Source organism: Apodemus sylvaticus, chromosome 19 (genome assembly GCF_947179515.1).
Source record: "Apodemus sylvaticus chromosome 19, mApoSyl1.1, whole genome shotgun sequence".
NCBI classification, from domain to species: Eukaryota; Metazoa; Chordata; class Mammalia; order Rodentia; family Muridae; genus Apodemus; species Apodemus sylvaticus.
Window position 1 is genome coordinate 49,708,568 of NC_067490.1, and position 16,406 is coordinate 49,724,973.

Here is a 16,406-nt window from a genome sequence, read left to right on the forward strand (position 1 = left end):
TGAAGTAAAGGCCACCCAGAGACTTCCCTACCTGGGGATTCATCCTATAAACAGTCACCAAACCCCAACACTACTATGAACAACAAGAAGTGCATACCAAAAGGATCATGCCATGGTTGCCTCTGGAGGGGCCCTGCCAGAGCCGTACAAATACAAAGGCAGATGCTAGCAACCAGCAATTTGCCTGGGTGTGGAGTCCCCAATGGAGGAGCTTGAGGGTGGTCCAGATGATCTGAAGGGGTTTACAGCCCCATGGGAAGAACAATGATTTCCGTCAGACTCTCAGGGACTAAACCAGCAACCAAGGGGTACACATGGATCCAGGCAAAAATTTGACAGAGAAATGACTTGTTGGGCATCAGTGGGAGGAGTGGTCCTTGGTCAGGTAAAGGCTCAATAGATGCCCCAATAAAGAAAAATTGGGAGATTGGGGGAGGTGGGAGTGTGTCTAGTGGAGGGGCATATACATGGAGGCAGGGGGGAGGGAGGAGAGGTTGGGGGTCTTTGGGGAGGGGAAAATGGGAAAGGCTTGGACATTGGCAATGCAAATGAAGAGAATATTTAATAAAAAAGTTAGCCAGCTAGCTCTAACTTTGAGTTGTAAAAGACACATTAGTGACTAAAAATTATAGAGAATATTGAATGAGAAGAAAAACTTACTGCCTGCCCAGTATTCTCCCCCCAACCCCCATCCCCTGTCTATGCCTCTAACCCTTTACACAGACTTCAGGTAAAGAAAAGGAATCACTTGAAATATTCCTTTCTGTAAAATGATCTGGGGAGACGGGACAAAAGCAGTCACACACAATCCAAAGACAGAGCATGGTAGTTAGCCTCAGGATGCACAGAGACAGCTAATACTGCCAATGGGAATCTCTATCTTCCAAATGCAGAGCTGCAAGACAAAAACAAAACAAAAACGAAAACAAAACAAACAAAAAAAACACATCTTTATGTTTTTAACTCACCTTTAAGCATGAGTTGTGACACCTCAGAAAAATCTCAGAAAACTAATACAATGTGCTGAACAAAACAGAGAAATACAGAAAGAAAAGAAAAAACTTACATTTATTATCTGGCGGTATGCCCTTTTCTTGGTGTGTGGGCAGTCATCAAAGAAGGGAGCTGCAAAGCATCTAGAGTGAAGGGACAGACCCTTTGTCACGAAAAGCAAGAGCCTACTCAAGTTCTCCGTCTGCATATAACCTTTGGATGTGGAGACCTTCTCAAATCTACACCTGAATGTGAATATTTTGTGTAAATGGTGGCATTAATTGTCTCATACTTTTGTCTTAATATTTAACTCTAAGAATAGAAAATGATAGATTAGTAAGTTAGAAACAAAGAAAATGCTTCTCAAAAATAAAATGTTTTGCAAAATCATGTTTAGCAAAGGCTGTTGCTCCAGTGCAGCTAGGACACAGCAGTCTTGGGAAGGACAAGTCCTTTTTATTTCTGATTAGCTTGGTAGAGTTCCTGATTTGGAAAGAGATTTTCCTTTCCAACAATAAAACTTGATTAGTAGTGTGCTTGATGTGTGAGAAAAGGCTGGGTTTTTTTTGTTGTTGTTTTTTTTTCTTCCTTAAGAAAGGGACCCTAATTTAATGTTGTTTTCTGCTTCCTTTGTTCATTTATTTTTTGAAGTTCAAAACTAATTTCTTCCTCAACAGGCAGTCTTCAGTTCGAAACACTGCCATTGACCTGTCTTCAGTTTTGTGTTAAAATGTTTTCCTGCTGGTTTTCTTTCCTTCCTTCTTTCTTTTTTTAAAGTTCACAAGTCTCATTTTCTCCCCAGAGGGTGTTCCCAGTTTCTTCAAAGACTTCAGCTTATCTCTAGTTTGAGGTTTTCTTCAAGAGCTCACACATTTTGCCTGGAAGGTCTCCCCTGGTCAGTTCACAGAGGAGGAGGGAGGCTGCGTATGGTTGTTTAGAACCTACTGTTGTTAATTAGGGAGGTTGCCACAGAGCACATCTCACCGGCTTTCACTTCACATAGTTTACCCAGCATCTAAATTGGAAGCAGCAGGTGTTTGATCTCCAAATAAATATTTTTCCTCTTTCTGATCGCCACCCTTTCATCTTAGAGATGATAGCATTCAAAACCCAATTTATTTTTATAGCAGATGCTACAATGCTATTGGCTATAAGAAGTTGATTGAATGAGATCACAGGAACCCAAATCCTCATTAGTAAGTGGCTTAGTTTTTCACATAAGTAGTCTTTTTAGCTAAGTTCTATACAGTTCATATTCCAGTAACAGACATTCTTTTGTATATACGATTATTACAAAGCACAGCTGTACAAATGAACTGAAAACAATACCACCATTAGAAGCCAAGCAGGAAACCTCACACTCAGCAGGCACATAAGGTGAAATGTCCATCACAGTACGACCTGCTCAGCACTTTCAGGCCATTTTGATTATCAGTAAGGTCCTTACCTTGTGCATCTCTTGTCACTGTTATTATTTGTATAAGTCACGATGTCCTCATCTATGAGCCTCTAACTTCTGTACAGATTTGTATAGTATCTCTGCTAATCTCTAAAGACTTTTAAGGAACCATTAAGGTCGTTCTCTGTATTTTTCTCTATGGAGGTCTCTATCTGTATTTTCGATCTCATTTGCTGCACTTGTAAATTTGATTCTTCAGGATATTTTATATAAATGTGATTTTGTAGTAGCTGGATTTTTGGGTTTGCCTTCTTGTGGTTTATGTGTCTGAGATTCCTTTACATTATTTCGTTAGGAGTTCCTTTTCATGGTTCAATTTAGATTCTACTGTACAAATTCATCATGCTCCCCAAATTAATGGCATCTCAGCCCTTAATAAACTTTGTTAATGTTATTGACTATATTTCAAAATATACTTAAAGGTACCAGATTCTGGCTACACTTAATGAGGAATCATAGCCCTGTATATTTTTTTTTTTATAAAAATTTTCTTTTGTCTTGCTTGGTTACTTTAAGTATATATATGATACAATATTTAGTGCAATACTATTTTAGATTGCTAAATTTGAAGGATCGATATTAAAGAATATAATTTGTTCAAGTATTCTTGTTCTACTCATTGTCAATTCTGGTACTACGAGTCCATCTACAATAGCACACCTCATCCTCTTCTTTTGTTTTCTTAGGATCTTTTGCCTGTTAAGTTTTTCAGACTTTGCAAGGTGTATCTTCCAGGATTTGTCTTATGTTCTCTTATGATGACTGTTGAGAAATTGGTGGAAGTCAGTAGAAGGTAAGCGCACATTTATGATATCATTTTAGAAATATATGCTAGCAACATTATCCATAATGGTGACACTGATATCCCTGCTAAATTAGAGCTTTTCACATTTCAAATGATGTTTTGGGGGGTAAAAGTTCTTGAGAGTATAGTGGAAATACAAGTGTTTCCTTCAAATATGCAAATACAGAAACTGTACAATAAAATTGAAAACATAAGGATCTTTCTTCTGAATCTATTTTAAGGTTTCTTATTTTATATTTTAAAATAGTGAGTTAGTTTGAATTTCCTGGCACCCACTCCTAATTCAGACAGGTTATAACTAGCCTGTAACTGGAGGTCTGGCCAGGAGCTGACAGCTCTGATCTTTGTAGGGACTTGCATACACCACACACACACACACACACACACACACACACACAAATACACACATACATGTGACTTAACATAATAATTTAAAATAAGACAAATAAGCAAACAAGTGCATCAAAACAAACAAATAACCTCCTCCCTTCTTCCCAACCCCACGAGTTATTTGTGGAATGCTGTTTATGAAGAAAGTCACTTCCTTAGGACTGTCCCCTCCCATTTCTGGCCTTTTATTGTTGTTTTCCAGAGTTATGCTGACTTTCTGAAGGGTCTTTGACTACTATGATCTTTAGTATTGTGGGTATTTAATTTTGTAGTTGGTGTAAGGATTTTTTTCCCACTTCATCAAACATTGGCTGACTTTTACATGAACCCAGAGAAAATGGTTTCCAGTCTTTAATATTCAGCAGTGTGGTGCTTAGGCAGAGCCAGTATTCCATGTTTCTTTTGTAAGAGAAATGAGTTTCAGTTATTCTCAAATTGTTTGCACTGTCCTGGGCTGTGTTCCTGGGGCCATTGTAGCACGCTACACTACATGTAGCACGCTACACTACATGTAGCACACATATAGCATACTAATTAGCTTTGTGTGGAGAGATTGGTCGGTAGTAAAGTATCATTAGACGATGATTTGAACCAGGGAGAGGTAGGGCTTCATGGGAGATCTTTGGGTCCCTGTGAATGTGGTCTTGTAAAAGACTGAACATTTTCTCATGAAATCCAACTGGTTATGGTGAAAGAGTTGTTAAAAATGTAGCAAAGTTGTGCCTATCCAGTCTTCTGTGTTTCTGGTGTAAGATGTGCTCATGTGATCTTATATGAATTTCTGCCAGGACATGACTTCATCATTGCTTTTATCTACGGCTAATTCAGTTGGCTATCCTGTTTGACCCTGGACATCCCAAATTGGGTTAAGTAAACTTTCTTCATTAGAACCTGCTTCACATATTTAATTAATTACATTTAATTTTTCTCCTCTCTCTTATGATCCTTTGTATGATATTTTGTTCTGGATAAATCAGATCCTCTAGAGAATGAAGTGTAGTGTAAACTCATAGTTTAAAAAATAGATAAATGCCTCTTTTCAAATATTTATGTCATTAATGTGTCATTGTAGTTTTCTGAGAATATAGATCACACAAAGGAAACAGCCAACATTTCTCAGAATTTAAGTTTCTGAAGAACTTTCAACTGGTGATGTTACAGTTAGATTAGCATTTATTTGTGCAACATTATCTTGGAACAATACATGTGTGTTATAGAATGTGAGTTGCCTGTATTTGTAACTCTAGCACTGGCCTGGTTTTGGTAAGTTGCCATATCTCTCTGTACTTGTGTGGCTCAGAGTCTGAAGGTGATATAATGAAATATGTTATCTCTTTTCCTGTTAAGGAGAGCATTTCTGCACATAGAGGACACGAGATTCTTAGAACAAACCCCGTTTCATCTAATAGAATAGCATAGGATCTTATCAGTACATCCTGGCCCTTTCTTACTCAGGCCTATTGGGTGTCCGCAGAGAGACAGGTACACACATTCTGAGACTACATCAAGAACTTAAGGTGCTTATCATTTGATCAGTGTGTAATAGATAGTACCTTCTGCAATCAGGTCACTGAGAAGAGCTGCTTAAACAGAAGCAGTGACAGAAGGCACTCTGTTCTGTTAGATGCCCTTAGACAGCTTAGAGCTGATCATCCCCTGGAAAACTAGCAAGCACTCTCAAACACAGAGGCATCTCTCTTGCCTCAGCAATTTTTACATTCTATAAAAATGCAGTTATAGTCAGTGGTTGTCTCTTCTCTTGTGGAATTTAGTTACAGAAGAAATATTAATGATTTGTTTTCTGTTGCTATATAGTTTTTTTTTTTAACTTCAGCTTTATAACTCCTTAAATATTTATTGGGATCATAGGTAAAACAGTCAATTATCTCTGTAGGAAATTTTTGATGTGCAATATAGTGTGTCTAGTACATGAGAGAGCTTTGAATATCATAAACAGCCAATAGCTGTAGTTTGAATGGGTAATCATATGATTGAAAGAAGAAGAATGTGTTAAAATTGAAAATTAGATTATTAGTTCTATTGGCAGTTTGGTATAATTGTAGTTTAAATATAACCAAAAATAAAATAAATAATGTTATAAAGCATAATATTTGCATGACTAAATAGCTCTATTTGTTTCAGTTATTTTGTGTAATTTTAGACTGCTCATTTCTGAACAAATTGAAGTCATCTGAAAGTTATTCATCACTCTAGTGAACCAACTTCTGATTGAATTCTTGTGCTGTCAAACTGCATAGTTAAATATATTATCATAATGTTTGTGACTACTTTTTTAATATAACAGTATTTGGCATCCAAAATTGCTATTTATCTTAGTACTTAGCTTTCAGTGTTTGAAGGTATAAAATTCTGAAAGATGATCCTTCTTTTAATTTTATGTTAGTGAGGTTCAATGTATTGATTTTTAGTTTTGATGTTTATATGTGTGGTATGTGGAAAACAAAAAATGTAATTAAATATTTTGAGGTTATCTAACTAGGTTCCAAGTATTCATATTTTAATTTTTTTATTATCATTGATAATATGCCCTGCCATTATTTTCCCTGCCATCTTCTGATGGCCCCCTGGTTGACACAAGAAACTTGTTTGCTTATACAGAAGTCATAAATGACTCCAGATTTCTTTTTGGACTTCAATAACTAATGATTTATATTCAGTAGAACTTATTTTTAGACTATAATTAAGAACATCAGAAATATGTCCTTTTATTTCTGAGAATTTAAACTAACAGTAGTACTGGGTTAAAATGTTAAGTCCGTAGTGCCAAGGGCTTTTTAATGTACTGTCATCATTAACATGACACTTCCTTCTGAGACTCTTAGTAGGTTAATGAAGTAAAACAATCATCCCCATTACCCTCTGATGTAATAATCTAGTATTTAAAAGTCTAGTTACATCATAAATTTTCAGGATCTCACCTTGCTATTCAACTACACCATAGATTGATACATTTTTAAGTTAAATTTGCAAAGTAATTTATTTGGTTGAGGCATTTTATATAGATATGCATTATGCTTTGTTAAGGTCCATCCCCCTCTCCTACACCCACCACTAAACCCCCTCTCTTACTATTCTTCTTATTCATCCCATACTTTCCCTATTCTGCATTTCTGCACATGAATTCTATTACAATCCACCCCCTCTCTGAAGATTTCTGAGAGATAAATTTAAGTCTACATTCTACATAATATAGAAAACACATGTATTTATTTGCTTGATTAGTTTAGCTTATCATGTCCTAGTTTATCAATTTTTATGTTAAATCATGAGTCCATTTATTGGTTACTGAATAGAACTCTATTGTATACACCACACTAGCCTTAGCATTCTATCTGTTGGTGTACATCGGGCTGATTCTATTCTATGACAATTGTGAAAAGTACAGTTGCTTGACTCCTTAGCCAAGTTTCTGTATCCCATTCTCATGTAACAAACCATGTCAGAAGGGATGAGATGCATATGGGAGATTAACAGAGATATTCTGTGGTTAGCTTTGCTGAATATGTCTTCTGTTCAATATTTTAATTCCCCTCCTTTTTATCTTTTGTGTTTCAATTTGTATAATTGCTATATGGCATCTCTAAGTTCTTGATTCTATTTTCTGTTGAGTTCTGTCTTCAAATATACTCTATGTTTTTCTTATCATACTCTATAATCCTGAGATTCTAGGATTTTTGTTCAGTTGCTTTTCTAGTTTCTGCTCTGTGCTAGAATTATGTGCTGATTTTACCAGCATGTTATGCTTCTTTCCAGCTAATTGCTAAGTGACAATTAATTTTTGGTACTTCTAATATTTAAGCGATTCTGTGTCTAATTCTATTTTGGACCTTTTTTCTGATAGGATCTTATTTCCTCGTGATTTGTGTAAATATATTTAGGTCAACCTATAGAATGTTGTGTAAGAAAAGAAAAGAGACTGAGATACACAGGCTTTTTTGTTTGTTTGTTTGTTTGTTTTTATTCTAGGAAGACACTTGTCCTGTGTAGCCACTGACATTGCGAGTTAAGTCAAGTCAGACAGTATTGGAGCTGAGTTTTGTTTTACTGTGACAGTAGTGTTCTCTAGTGAATCACAAGTTTCAAATTCCCTGAAGTGAAATGTTATCACATTTTGCTTAGTGTGAGCCTGGTGTGTCAGTAGGATTTCCCTTGTGTTCTCACTTAGCTTTCAATAGACCCTAAATTTCTACACCATTCATGAGTTCTTTCCTTTATTGAGATGCATTGTTACTTATACAAAGGTATTGAATTTATATGACAGTTTCAAACATGTACATAGTTGATCATACGCATGTTCCCTTAATGTTAATATTTTTCTCTTCACTCCTGCTTATCCCTCTTGAGTCAAATAAATCCTCATCTACTTTCATGTCTTAAAATCATCTGACATCATCCTTCCAAAGACATTTATGCAACTTTTACAAGGTGTAGTATGATATACAAAATTCCTCAAATTGAAACATTCTATCCTATCCTGAAAGAAACTTATCATGGTTTAGAAATGAAGCAAAAGGCTTAGGATGAAAGGAACTCACAAGTCTCATAAAGTTCTTGAAACTTATGAGATTTACCAGTGCTGTTTCCCACCTCGCAAAATGTTATGTAAGCAGTAAGTGCTGTTGGGGAATAAGCACCTTTTAATCATCCTAGCTACAAGTCCTACAAAAGTATTTAAAGAATGCAAATCATATACACTGTCTCATGGTAGCATGTTTTTGTCAGTGATGAGGCTATCTTTAAGTCGTCCATACTTCTGGGAGTAACTCTTAGCAACACCCCTGTAAGCAACTTCAATAAAGTTACTAGCTTAATAAGTTAGACATGGGTAGAATCATTAATTTTTGGTTTTAGAGGATCTAATCTTTATCTGTTATCATCAAGAAACACAAATACAAAAAGTCATGAGGAAGGAGAGAAGGTAAACTTAAAATAGCATTATAGTTGTATTAATCAGGTTTTCATTGCTGTGTTGAAATACCTGAAGCCGAATCTTCTGAAGAAAGGAGTTTAGTTAGCCACTTTGGGATGTCCAAAATCAAATAGGGGATAGCAGATGCTAGATTCTACCATTTCAGAAGGTGACCCACTCAATAAGTGGCAAGACAAGGACTTAAAAACTTAAAATGAGTTGTGAAGAAGTAATGAAATAGATATTACTGGGTACTGAGACATGTACCTGAGGATGATTACTGCTTGACAGAGTTGAATGTCTTTGGGGACAATAATAATGTGGCTACCTTTTCCTGTATGTTATGGGAGGGTGTGCTTCTTCCAAGCTATAATAATAATTAATGATCCATGTGATTGATGGGGGGAATTTATAACAAAGGGCATGCTCTCTGTGATTGAAACCTCTTTTGAAAGAATCCTAGGGTGATAATTTTCCTTTATTTGGTATGGAGAGACATATTTCCTTGATAAATTAAACTAATAAAGGGGTTAAGGGAGTGCCTTCCAACTACTAATGGATTAAAGAATGTTATTTCAATTGCTTAAAGTAACAAATATCAAAGGAAATAATAGTGAGGATGCAGTGTCAGTGGTGTGTTCTTTGATGCTGATAATCATGTGACTGAGCTCAGTGGGAAGACTTGCCTACAAGGGAGGAATTGCAACAGGGAAAGTCCATGCTGTTACTTGGCTGTGTTAAGCTCTGCTTTGGAAAAAGTATATATAAAAAGGCTTCTTATGAAGGTTTTGCTTTGCTGTTTCTCACAGCTAGCAGACATGAGGGAGTGAGATGCAAGTTAGATATGGCTTAAAGATCACTTCCTGGGACCTAAAAATTAAAACCCATGGGAAACAGCAGATAATAAAGAAGTGAAGAGAAACTAGGTAAGAATAATATGAAAAAAGCATTGCCTCTAATCTTTAATACAGAGAAGAGGGAAATTTATGAATGAGCATGCTGATGGGGCTTTTATGGTCTGTTGGAAAGGACCACTATGGTTTGGGATATTGTCTCTGAACTGCCTATGAAGAATTTTAAAGTAAGAAATAGATTCTCACTTGTGAGCCTATAGGGCATAGGAATGGACAGGATCAGTCTGGGGTCTATTGAAAAAAATATTAAATAGTGTAACCACCAATCCCTGAATGATACAGTGGATACATAGAAGCACTATGAGGAAAATTAAGCCTGATGGACTGATTTATATAAACTATTAGTATTAGTTGATTATTGCAGTTTGTAATTCTCCATTTATGTACTAAAAAAAATGACAAATAATTGCATATGACAGGGTCAGTGGTATATGCACAGCTCACCAAGTGATATAGAACTATATTCACAGTAGAGTTAAAAAGTACCTTAGGGCTAATATGGGGCTTTGGTGGATTTGCAGAATATTATGGTGAGACATGACATTTATGAGGAAAGAGAAGCTCCAGGAAAAGTGAATGACTATGACCATTGTGTAAACTGGGTACACAAAGTTGTAATGCATGGCCAGACGGCTTAGTTGGTAGAGGTACTTGCTGCCGAGCCTGATGACATGTGTTTGGTTTCTAGAGTCTACATGATAGAAATCAGGACTCAGCTTCTCCATGCTCTGCTCTAATATCCACATTTACACTGTGATGTGTGTGTGTGTGTGTGTGTGTGTGTGTGTGTGTGCGTGTGTGTGTGTGTGTGTGTGTATACCACATGGGGTTGGGTACATAAAATTATTATCAAAAACAAAGACTGTAAAGTAATAAAGAAGGTATGTTCAAAAAGACTAAGAAGACTAAATCTGCCCAGCCAGTGAAGGTAGTAGTGGCACAGCAGTTTGTATTGAGTGAAAGTTCCTCATAAGAAAATTATTAGAAAGCCAACAGTATCCTAGGGATGTTATGGAAGGCTTTAAGGCCTGAAAAACAGATATTAGAAGAAATGATTAAGCTTGTTCTATAAACAGATATTGGAAGAAATGATTAAGCTTTTTCTAAAAACAAATATTGGAAGAAATGATTAAGCTTGTTCTGCAGATAGTCATATAACCCTACAGAATGTTTGAAGTAAAATATAAGGGGTGTGGGTATTGTTCACATTGTTGTGGGTCCTTTCATCAGCAGTGTATGACTGATGACAAGATAAGGACTCATAGTATTGGGCTGTCAAAACCAGGGAGCTAGCTTTAGTAACAGAGATAGCAGCATAAGAGAACATGTGTGGGCCTGAGCCAAGCCTCACAGAGGAAGTCATCTCCCACAAAGACCACCATGGTTGGAGTTATATTCAGTGGTCATACTCCAAGATCAGAAGGCTGGATGGTACATGAGAATGTCTGCGGATTATAAAGGGCTAGTAGCAGCCCCACCAATGCTACTGAACCAGCATTTTAAAAATCATTTTTAAAATACTGATAGCAGTATTTTCTCAGCTCCCAAGACTAACACCTACTTACCCTGGAATGACTGGTGACCAGCCTTCACAGAGCTTACTCTCATTCTCTAAAAATGTTTTCCTTACATTATTTGAACCCTTGGCATTTACAGATTTGAAAAAAAGCATCAGAAATGATAGTAAAGATAGTAGTTATACAGAGTTAAATTACGGCAGTATGAAGGTCAGTACAGTAGCATGATCCCAGAAGGTAAAAGGTTGTTGGGTAAATATCAGTGCCAGGAATTAAAATACATCACTACAATTTGTTGACCAGAGAGGGTTCTCAGACTTTAAACAATGATTCATTGTATGACAGAAGATGGAGCTAGTCTCTATTAAGATGCTGCACATTTTGGCTACAGGACATGGGCAAAACAGTCTTAGAATGAACAAGGAGCCTCACCCTACTGGCGGAAAGGTGCTATGTATGTTGATAGGTAGCAGAAAAATATTAACAGTCCTGCTTAGATAGGTATTTTGGCTTCCAGTCTGCACCTCCACCAGGGCAGATAAATGTACCTGCCCCTCTCCCATACCCCACAGCCTGCCTGTCTCCCAGGAAGTTTACCATAGCTAGTAACACACTCTGTCTTCCAGGAGGCCTGTAATAACCAGCTCACAGGAGGATTGTTCTAAACAGTGACATAGGAAGACTACTCTAACTAAGAACACAAGAGGCCTCTTTCAACCAAGGAGACAGGACCCTATCCACAAACAGAGATAGCAGTACCTGCCTCCCAGGAAGCCTGCTCTAACCCAGGACATAGATTTCTACCTGACTCCAAGGAGGAAGGCTCTAATCACAGACACCCAGGCTTTTAAGACAAGAGAGCAAGAGGCAAATGCAAGAATATTATCAACAGAAGCCAATGTAATTTGGCACCATTGGAACCCGAATTTCCCTAACACAGAAAGCTCTGAAAACCATATCATACCTGAAATGCAAGATTCTTATCTAAAATCCCATCTCAGGAAAAATATAGAGGCCTTTAATGAGGATATAAATAGCTCATTTAAAGAAATACAGTCTAAAGAGCCAGAAAATGTCTTTAACAAAAATCATAGAAGAAAACTTCCATTACCTAAAGAAAGAGATGGCCATAAATGCAAAAGATGCCTACAGAACACCAAATAGATTGGATCAGAAAGAAAATCCTTTTGTCACATAATAATCAAAACACCAAATGCACAGTACCAAAAAAATTTAAAAGCTATAAGGGGAATAGGCCATGTAACATATAAAGGCAGACTTATCAGAATTATACTAGGGATGAGACTTGAGTCTCAACAGAGGCTCTAAAAGCCAGAAGACCCTAGACAGAGGTCATGCAGACCCCAAGAGAACACAAATGTCAACCCAGGCTACTATGCCCTACAGAACTCTCAATTGCATAGATGGAGATGCCAAGATATTTCATGACAAAACCAAATTTAAACAATATCTTTTTACTCATCCAGCCCTATGGAGAATAATAGAAGGAAATTCCAACACAAGGATGGTATCTACACCCATGAAAACTCAAGAAATTGATCGTTTCACAATAAACCAAAAAGAAGAGAATCACACTCACATAATATTATTTCCAACAATAAATATAACAGGAACCAAGAATTATTGGTCTTTAAGATCTCTCAACATCAATGAAATCAATTACCAATAAAAAGATACAGGCTAACCTATTGGATGTATAAACAGGATTCAGCATCTTCCTGCACACAAGAAGTACACCTTAGTGACAAAGTCAGATACTACCTTAGAGTAAAAGGCTTGAAAAAAGTTTTACAAGCAAATGGTCCTAAGAAACAAGCTGAAGTAGGCATTCCAATATCCAATAAAATAGACTTTCAATCAAAAGTTAGCAATAGAGATGGTGAGGACACTTCATACTCACCAAAGGAAAAGTACAGCAAGATAAGGTCTCAATTAGGAACATCTATGCCCAAAATTCAAGGGCACTCACATTCATAAAATAAAGTTTAATAAAGCTCAGAACAGACACTGAACCTTACACAATAATAGTGCATGACTTTCATACCCTGCTCTCACAAATGGACAGGTCATTGAAACAGAAACTAAGCTGAGTCACAGTGAAAATAACAGAAGTTATGAACCAATTGATTTAAAATATATATAACAGATATATGCAGAATATTTCACCCTATCGCAAAAGAATATAACTTCTCAGAACCTTATGGCACTATGTTCAAAATTGACAGTATAATCAGATAAAAGAAACCTCAACAGATATAAGAAGATTGACATAATCTCATGTATTCTATAAGATCACTATGGGCTAAGGCTAGACTTCAATAACAACAAAAGCAACAGGAAGCTCAAATACTCATGGAAACTCAACAACTCTTTATTCAATGATAACTTGCTCAGGGAAGAAATAAAGACTTTCTAGAATTCAATGAAAATGAAGACACATCATACCAACTTATGGTTCATAATAAAAACAGTGCTAAGAGGAAAACTCATAGTACTAAAATCTTCATAAAGAAATTAGAGAGAACATCTGAAAGCTTTAGAAAAAAAGAAGAAAACATACACAGGAGGAGTAGATAGTAGTATATAATCAAACTCATCGCAGAAATCAACTGAGTAGAAACAAAGAGAACAATGCAAAGAATCAACAAAAGCAAGAACTGGTTCTTTTATGAAAACAGCAAGATGGATAAAATCTTAGCAAGAACAACCAAAGGGCATGTAGACAGTATACAAAGCAACACAATCAGAAATCAAAACAACAGAAACCAAGGAAATTTTTAAAAAATCGTCAGATCTTACTACAAAAGCCTATATTCATCAAAATTGGAAAATCTGTGACTCATTGTCACAGGAAAAATTTCCTGAGCTAAACATCAATGGCTCAGGATCTAAGACCAACAATGGATAAATAGGACCCCCTGAAACAGAAAAGCTGCTGTAAGACAAAGGACACTATCAATAAAATAAAACAGCAACCTATAGATTGAGAAAAATCTTTACTTTCCTTACATTTGATAGAGGAAATATATAAAGAATCAAGAACTCATCCTAAATATATAAAGAATTCAAGAAGTTAGACTAAAAAATTATCCAACTAAAAAATGGAATACAGAGCTAAACAGATAAATAGAGAATAGATGATCTAGACAAATACCACATACCAGGAACTTCTGAGGAAATCACCATCCCTGACCTCAAGCTGTACTACAAAGGAGTAGTGATAAAGACTGCATGATATTGGTACTGAGACAGACAGATTGCTCAATGGAATAGAAATGAAGATCAAGAAATAAACCCACACACATATGGACACTTGATCTTTGACAAAGAAGCCGAAATCATACAGTGGAAAAAAAGAAAACATCTTCACCAAATTATGTTGGTCTAACTGCTGTTAGAAGAATGAAAATTGATCCATTTTTATCTCCTTGTTCAAAGATATAGTCCAAGTGGATCAAGAACCCCAACATAAAACCAGATACTCTGAATCTAATAGAAGAGGAAGTGAGAAAGAGCCTCAAACTCATTGTCACAGGAAAAATTTCCTGAGCAAAACATCAATGGCTCAGGATCTAAGACCAACAATGGATAAATAGGACCCCCTGAAACAGAAAAGCTGCTGTAAGACAAAGGACACTATCAATAAAATAAAACAGCAACCTATAGATTGGGAAAAATCTTTACTTTCCTTACATTTGATAGAGGGATAACATCCAAAATATATAAAGAATTCAAGAAGTTAGACTCAAAAATTATCCAACTAAAAAATGGAATACAGAGCTAAACAGATAAACAGAGAATTCTCAATAGTGTAATCTCAAATGGGTGAGAAGCACTTAAAGACATGTTTAGCATCCTTAGTCATCAGGGAAACACAAATTAAAATGACCCTGAGATTCCATCTTACACTAACCAGGATGGCTAAGATCAAAAACTCAGGTGACAGCATATGCTGGTGAGGATATGGAGAAAAAGAAACACTCTCCCATTGCTGGTGGGATTGCAAACTGGTACAACCACTTTGGTAATCAATCTGGCAGTTTCTCAGATAATTGTAAATAGTTCTACTTGAAGAACAAGATACCACTCCTGGGCATATACCCAAAAAATGCTCCATCATACTACAATTACAAGTACACCACTGTATTCATAGGAGCCTTATTTGTAATAGCCAGGATCTGGAAGCAACCTAGATGTCCATCAAAGAAAGAATGGATGCAGAAAATGTGGTTCATTTACATAATGAAATACTTCTCAGCTATTAAAAAAATGAGTTCATCATTAGTATTGCAGGCAAATGGATGAAACTAGAAAATATCATCCTGACTGAGGTAACCCAGTCTCAAAAGGACATGCATGGTATGTACTCATTGCTAAGTGAATATTAGCCAAAATGTTAAGAATACCCAAGATACAACTCACAGACCACAGGAAGCTTAACAAGAAGGTAGACCCATGTGTGGATACTACAAACACACTTATAAGGGGGAACAAAATAATCATGAGAAGCAGAAGGAAGGAGGAACCTTTGTAGTAGAGGGGAAGGGCAAAAGGAAGGGGGGCAAGATCACATATGAGGGAGACCAGAGCGAAGTCCAGAGGTCCAGGAGAATGAATGGAAATATACAGAAGTGAGGGGCGGGGATTGCAGAATCCCTAGAAAGTCCCAGAGACCTTGCAGGCAGTAATCTGGCATGGTTGTCCTCTGAGAAGCTCCACCAGTAACTGACCAAGACAGATGCAAATATATAACCCACCCATTGGATTGAGGTTGGAGACCAATATGGAAGAGTTAGGCGAAGGACTGAAAGTCCTGATGGGGATTGCAACCCTATAGAAAGAACAACAGTGTCAACTAACCCAGACCCCTCAGAGATCCCAGAAGCTAAGCCACCAACCAAGGAGCATACATGGGCTGATCTGTAGCCCCAGGCATATGTGCAGCAGAGAAGTGTCTTCTCTGGCTTCAGTGGGAGAAGATGCTCTTACTCCTTTGGAAACTTGTTGCTCCAGTGAAGAACACTGGTGGGGGTGAGGTGAGAGTAGATGGGTGGGTGGGGAGCACTAGCTCAGAGATGGGTAAAGGGGATGGGCTGAAAAACTTGGAGAGAGGGTACCAGGAAGGGGGCAACATTTGGAATGTAAATAAAATAACTTGATAAAGTGTATATATGTGGTTTTATACACACACACACACACACACACACACACACACACACACAGACACACACACACACTATATATATATATATATATATTTTAAAATATTCTGGGAAAAATGTGCTCACAGATGCAATACTGCAATGAAAGTTATAGAAGCATCCAAGAGCTTTGCAGGAGGAACTCAACACCTACTGTACTGTAGTGAACAGCCCCT